General features: G+C 44.5%; 1 long non-coding RNA gene across 1 annotated transcript in view; it reads left to right on the top strand.

Moving 5' to 3' along the window:
- Nucleotides 1-4,994: 4,994 nt before the first annotated feature.
- Nucleotides 4,995-6,243, top strand: part of LOC119295670 — a 1,627-nt gene continuing 378 nt past the window's right edge. Inside the window, exons 1-2 of the long non-coding RNA XR_005144155.1 lie at nt 4,995-5,872; nt 6,181-6,238. This is a non-coding gene — a long non-coding RNA (uncharacterized LOC119295670). The remainder of the gene's footprint in view (nt 5,873-6,180; nt 6,239-6,243) is intronic.

The raw sequence follows: 6,243 nt of genomic DNA on the forward strand, positions 1-6,243 counted from the left end.
AGAGGCCCTGGTCCTCTTCCCAAAATTGAGTGGGAAGGGAGCCAACAACTGCCATTTTGAAAGGGGACAGCTAGTACAAGCTATCCTGACTAAAGGTGGTCTTCGACTGCCAAAGGCACTGGCGATGACGCTGTCTTGGGCTCTACGGTGACCTCCGTCCTGCTGGTCTTGGTCTCGTTGCACTTATATGGAAACCTTTGCCTGATGCCTCGGTACTCCGCGCCTGCGCTTGCCCCCTTTGCACCAAAGAGGAAATGAGGACAATGCGCAGGCTGGCACCCGCCTGGCGCCCGCCTGGTCTTAATCGTCATGGCTTGCGTCATGTGCACCTCGCGAGGTACCCCTCGCCTTGATCTCTCCGCCTCCTCACGAGCAGGCCTGGTGAGGCCGCCCCTGAGGAGGCCTTGTATCGTCCGCCCCGCGAGGCTTGGCCCCTCGTGATGGTCTTGAGCGTTGGTTGATGAAGACGGGCCGTACTGGGCCACTCGCTGAGCCATGCTGCAGGCCGCAGGCAGGAAAGTCTGAAGACCCCTGTTCCCAGAACGCCGACAAAAAACTCTTCAACACTCGAGGCCGAAACCTATCCGTCTAGAGAGTGCACAACTCTCAAGAGTAATAGGTAGAAGAACTCTCACTAAGAACTACTGTGATGCTAAACCACTGTCTAAGATCGGGATCTTGGTTTTCTCTCGGTGGATCTTAAACTTAAATCACTCGGAGAGGGGGTGGTCAAATCAATCTTCGCAGAGATCTCAAGCGGAGCAGCCAACGGACAAAGTTGGAGCGGGGTGGCTATTTATAGCCGCAGCCTCCCTAATGGGAAAACACCAAATTAGACATCGGGTTCAACCAATGACCGAATGGCACGAGTCCAACGGTCAGATTTGAGCACAATGGTAACTCCTCGGTTTGAGCCAAATCTCTCACAACGAAGAAGATCACAGTCTCTTGCTGGAAAGTATTTGCTTGGAGCACAAAGAGATTTCTCTCGCATCTGTCATAGGTTATGGCTAAGCATCAGAATAGATCTAAGCATCGAGAACCTATACCGTCTGAATAGTATAGAGGTCCTATGACTCGAAAGAATAAAAGAAGAACAACGAAATGAATATTACGTCTTCACTTTGCCTTCGACTTCCATCACCGAAGTCAATTTCTTCAGACGACAGTGTCGTATCAAAAGCTTTGCTTCAGCAGAAAAATTTCGAGGGGTCAATTTCTTCACATTAATCTTCTCGACTCTATTGCTTCAACAATTATAGCTCATTCTTCTCTGCAACATAGATATACTTCGGTGAAGTTCCCCGAACTCAACACCAGAGATAGCATTATCTTCGGTTGTGTATGGACTTTTTCTCTCTGTATGCACTAGAAAACAAATTAGTCCATACCTGTTTCTGTCAACAATCTCCAAAACACAAGGTAGGCAAATATTGCACCAACAATCTCCCCCCTTTTCGACGATTGTTGACAAAACAGATCACATCAAATGATAGATAATGAATGGAATGTAATGCGAAGAGTAATGAAAGACGGGAAATAATTACGAAGATAAAATATTCTTCCCCTCAAATTATGCTTCAGATCATGAGAAACCAGAGAAACAATATTATTCTTCGTATGAGTGTCATTGACAAGAGATCTTATACTTGAGTTCTTTCAAAGCACTCGATGGTGTCTGAGGTGGTTCCTGTCACAAAACCTTCAAAGAAAGTTAGATGTAAGATAAGTGATGAGTGATTTGTGACAAGGATACATCATGAAGATTTTCTCAGAATACAATTTGAATCCACATGAGATATAAATTTCCTGCACGATTGATACATTCAGAGCAAGAAAAAGGTAAGACTCTATTGCTCGGAGTGGATATGCTTCTGATGTGGTTTCCCTATCATAGTCATAGAGAGATAATAGCGAGGGAAAACACTTTGCATAAAATCTTAAACTGACATTCTCTTCCTCCACGGTTAGATAATAAGATATAATAATTGGCACATATCCAACGATAACAGTTAGTTCATCTAGAGCTTGAAGTACTTCTCCAAAATGGTATCATCACATGATGATTCTCTGTTCTTCTTCGAGAAGCAGATATGTATCCTTGTAAGATAAATAATTGTCGAAGATAATCATTCACAGGGAAAACACATTCGATGGTACCTGCAGACAAATAGTGCGAAGCAAATGATATTGTAGGCAGGGGTTATTAATGTTACATGACGTCTAAGTGTTTCGGCACCACATGTAGTGTGATAAGTTCATGAAGCAAATTGTTCGAGGGAAAACCAAATAGCGAATGAAAAACACCCTGCAAACCCCGATAAACTATCACTCGATGTAATTCTCCCCCCTTTTGTCAACAAGTGTCAAAAAGGAAAGAGAAGACATACGAGGAACTACTCCATGGGAGTGTCTTCCGAATCCGAATTAAAACCACTCGACGAATCAGTGTCAGAAGAAGCGGAATGGTCGAGGCGGCAGCAGGAGTAGCAGCCTGGGCCTTGGAAGACTTGGAGCGATGATCATTTGGCTTGTAGACAAGAGTACCAGTTGTATCTACAATTTTATCATCATGATTGACAAACAATAGATCTGTTGAAGCAGAACATTATGGGAGCACTGGAGTTTGTCTTCGGATGTGAGGAACAGCAAGCAAGTCCAGGTAGTCATACTCCTTGAGGAGGCCCTTTTTAGCTAAATCCTTGTGAGAATAGTTCTTTCTCAACAAGGTCCATGAGCAATTCCTTGCATTCTTATCATGCAGAAGAATTTGATGAGTGTGATTATGAATCAGATTCAGCTCAGTCATCAATTCCACCTTTTCTTTTCTATCCATCTTGATGTGTCTTTCCAGAGTCTGCTGCGTGCGAACACAAATCTCATAAAGGGATTTCAATCCTGGCTTCCTTAACCTTCGGTGCATTTTCAGATGCAGAGGTAGTTGCAACAGTATCAACAGGTTCCTTCCCTTTGGAGTTATCCTTCACAATGCGCAGAGTGTCATGAAATGGTGGCATAAAAACTTTTGGTGTGTAAGACCAGAAGAATTTCTCATTTGTGAGCTGATCGATTGCGAACATGATCCATGGAGCATAAGGTTTCAATGACTGAGGGCTACCCGCTGCACATGCAAGGTTTCAAATGAAAATGTCAGGAATGTCAAATTTGATTCGTTGAGATATTGACACAAGTGCATTTCACATGGTGCCTTTGATGGAGTTTGGCATGTTTGTTGGCGTGATGGTATTGCACATAATGTGAAATAATACTTTGTTATCATAAGCCAACTTTTTTGGATCAACATTAATGCATTCGTCGCCCACCATGATGGGATCCATCAGGACGTGGAGTTGTGCTTCCGACACTTCCCAGAAATGTAGTTTGTGCCCTTTGTCATTCTCAAATTCACATCGAGGCAAATTTATCAGGGCCAGAAAATGGTCTGCCAAGCATTTGATTCTCTCTCTGCCAATCATCCATTCAAGCGTCCAGGATGAAGTATTTGCTAGATCTCCTAAGATATATAGTGTGGTATAAAATTGAAGAACAACTTCCTTGTTCTAGCCATGATTAAATCGCATGAACCCCTTCAGTAGTGCATGTTCAATATGCTCAATTTCATGATGAAAACATGACATTTTCTCAAGTTCAACGAAGTTCAATATCTTACGATTGAAAATTTTGTGCTTGCCAAACAAGATCCGAGCATAATAGACAGCTTGTTCTTTAGTCCAAAACCTTAGTGATAATGAAGTTCTTTCTCCTTCGTAAGGGCTGACCCCAAAGAATGCAAGCTTCGATGAATGGAGTTGTTCATTGAATGGGGGCCATTGGGGCCATATTCAGCTAGAAATAGTGGAAATGATTCTTGAGGATTTTTCCGATTTTCTTCCTCGCAAATTTCCATCGACTGAAAAGAGGCTGGCACATTTTCATCGATGGGCTTTAATGGAGCGAGTGGCCTTATAACTGTCTTTGGAGTTTATAGCATGGGGGCACTGGTTTAACCTTCAATTTCCTTCGCTGGAACTCTTCAGTGGCTTTCTCAATCTCAGGCACTAGGGCCATTTCTTTCGGAGAGTTCTCAATAGTGGGTGGCATGACAACTTCTTCAAACTCTTGAGTCACAACTTGTTCACCTTCAACCTGCCGTGGCAACACTGGTGGTACAACTGCTTGATCTCTTTCTTCGCGAGCCATGGGCTCTTCCAACTTCTTCTCTTCCAGTTCTGGCTGTGAAGCCAAAGAACCAGGAGTAGGGTCAACCTCAATCTGGGTAGGATGATACGTCTTCGACGTATCTATACTTTATGAAGTATTCATGCCATGTTTATAACAATTCTATATGGTTTTGGTATGATTTGATTAGAACTAACCCAGACTGACGTTGTTTTCAGCAGAACTACCGTGGTGTCATTTTTTGTGCAGAAATAAAAGTTCTCAAAATGGGCTGAAAATTTACGGAGAATATTTTTGGAAAATATAAAAAATACTAGAGCGAAAAGATACTAGAGAGGAGTCCCGGGGTAACCACAAGGGTGGGGGGCGCCCCCTACCTTGTCATTGCCTCATGGACCCCCTTGACTTGTCCCTCTCCACCCAGCCGCCCCCTCCCGGACGGCCTCCACCTTCTCCCTCTCCCCCAGAGCAGGGCGGCCGGTGCACCCCCCACTTCTCCCCACCCGATGCTGGTGACGGCCGCCCAAGCACCTCCCCGTCCGCCCGCGCCTCGAGCCGCCGCCGGTGCTCCTCCTGTCGCCCAGAGCAGGGCGACCGGTGTGCCCCCCTCTTCTCCCCACCCGACGCTGGTGCCGGTTGGTTGCTCCTTCATCATCGAGGGACGTTCGGGAAAGGACCGGAGGTGGGACGCCGGCGGCAGGGAGGTAGGTGAGGCGGAGGGTCCCGAATCCGGTGACGAAGCCATGGATGTTCAACCAGAACATCATGTTCGTGTTGACCTCTGTGGGCTGCTTCTTCTCCAACATCGCCTGCAAGAAGTGGTACATCGACATGAACAATAGGAGAGAAAATACTTCTCCGTTCTCATCAGATCTTGTCGTAGTGGGTGGATTGGGTGTGGTGCTGATCCATGCTCCTGTGTTCTATGGGGGAGTGCAGGGCTGGAGAGTTCAAGGAGCCGGACTGGTTCTTCAACAGAAAGAAGGGCGGCATGTTCCTGACCAGGAGCCAGGAAGGACTACAACTTTATTTGGTTTCCAAATTTTTCATAAGAATCTGCAACCGTAAGAGTAGCAAGTAAATTTGGCATAGGTAAACTGAAATACTCCATGTTCTATAAACATGTGTGCTACTATAGTGAACCATATGGGATGTTTTAAGCTGGACTTTAGTTAATTAGTTTGTGCAAAGACGCAGTATGTGGTGCAGTGTTGTGGTCCGTGAGTTGACAAGTGGATTCATAAGGTCGGATTGATAAGAATCTGGATAGGAATCCTTGAGTTGGCTCGGATTGATAAGCACCAAGAATCTTGCAGCCCCCAAATCCTTGAGTTGGTTCAGAGTTAGCCTTGGCTGCTCCCCTGCTTGAAAATGGCCCTGATTTAGGTTTAGAGTTAACCTTTCTTAGGCTATTTCACACGCTATGGCTGAAGTTTTTGTTCCCTGCTAAAAAGCCTTCATTTTTGTTACCTCCGATTCAGGTTCCCCTAATTCAGGTTCATTTTTGTGTACTGCTCCCTGCTAAGAAACCTTCATCTTATAATGCTTTTGTTAGCTCTGTCTGAACATTTTCTTATTGCCCTTTCAGTGCCTGCTCTCATGAAGATGAATGTGTCCTGTTCGTCAACGCCGGTGGGTATATCTGAAAAAAACTGCAAAGGAAGCAGAAGACAATGTGCTCCCGAGAGAGATGGTAAGGAATGCCATCAATCTTGACAATTAATTTGCTAGAATTATCGCAAGACTTGTCAAAACTGAAAATTTTGACTGCATCAGGTAAGATTGACTGAAGAAAGCAACTAAAACATCAAAGAATATATTGTTGTTTATATAAACTGAATACTGGTGTACTGTCAATATTCAGTAGCAGAAATTAAACTTCTGAGTATATTGTACCGTCAATACTCAGAAGTAGAAATTTAGTGTTGTACCACTAAAACTGTGTGGTTCGTCTTTGCCATGCAATGTTAACATCAGATTATCCAATGTTCCATATTTCAGCACAATATTCAATACTCTTATGTCCCGCACAAGGTCCCTGCTCCCTTCCCTGCTGCAGGTAGC

Source organism: Triticum dicoccoides, chromosome 4B (assembly GCF_002162155.2).
Source record: "Triticum dicoccoides isolate Atlit2015 ecotype Zavitan chromosome 4B, WEW_v2.0, whole genome shotgun sequence".
NCBI lineage: Eukaryota > Viridiplantae > Streptophyta > Magnoliopsida > Poales > Poaceae > Triticum > Triticum dicoccoides.